Source organism: Myotis davidii, unplaced genomic scaffold, assembly GCF_000327345.1.
Source record: "Myotis davidii unplaced genomic scaffold, ASM32734v1 scaffold169, whole genome shotgun sequence".
Taxonomy (NCBI): domain Eukaryota; kingdom Metazoa; phylum Chordata; class Mammalia; order Chiroptera; family Vespertilionidae; genus Myotis; species Myotis davidii.
Window position 1 is genome coordinate 859441 of NW_006383005.1, and position 556 is coordinate 859996.

The following is a 556-nucleotide window of genomic DNA, read 5'->3' on the forward strand; positions in this document are numbered from 1 at the left end:
CCCGGCCTCCGACGTCCCTCCTCCCTTCAGTCCCCGGCCCAGTCCCAGCCCGGGGGGATGGCGGGACGAACCTGACCCTTCCTCTTCGACCACCTACCCGCAGGGCCAAGTTCAGTTCTGCCACGTCTCCCAAAGGCTGCGCAGCTCCGGGGCTCCGCCCTACCCTTCCATTTCCTGCCCCCACCCCTCTTCAGCTTTCTATCCCCGCTCTGTCGGTTGGTAGGTATCACCGCCTAAAACTTCCCTGGGCAGCCTGAGAGGCAAGCAAAGGTTCCGGACCTCAGAGCTCAGAGGGGACTCCACAAAAAGGGCCAGAGCGCCAGAGTATTGGGCCACCCCTACTCAAAAAATAAAATTATATGTTATATGTGTCTGTAAATTATATATAATTCACTGAATAAAGTAAAACTGAACCCATTATATGAGTAATTGAAGCCCAGCCAGTGTGTCTTGGTGGTTGGGTGTCGACCCATGAACCAGGAGGTAAGGGTTCCATTCTCGTCAGGGCACTTGCCTGGGTTGCAGGCTCAATCCCCACCCAATGGGCGGGGGGGGG

General features: G+C 56.5%; 1 protein-coding gene across 1 annotated transcript in view; it reads right to left on the reverse strand.

Moving 5' to 3' along the window:
- NEU3 (neuraminidase 3 (membrane sialidase)) overlaps positions 1–174 on the reverse strand; it is a 21446-nt gene extending 21272 nt beyond the window's left edge. The window contains 1 exon segment of the mRNA XM_006777921.2: positions 98–174. The gene's annotated coding sequence lies outside the window, so the exon portion shown is untranslated.
- Between the last annotated feature and the right edge of the window lie 382 nt (positions 175–556).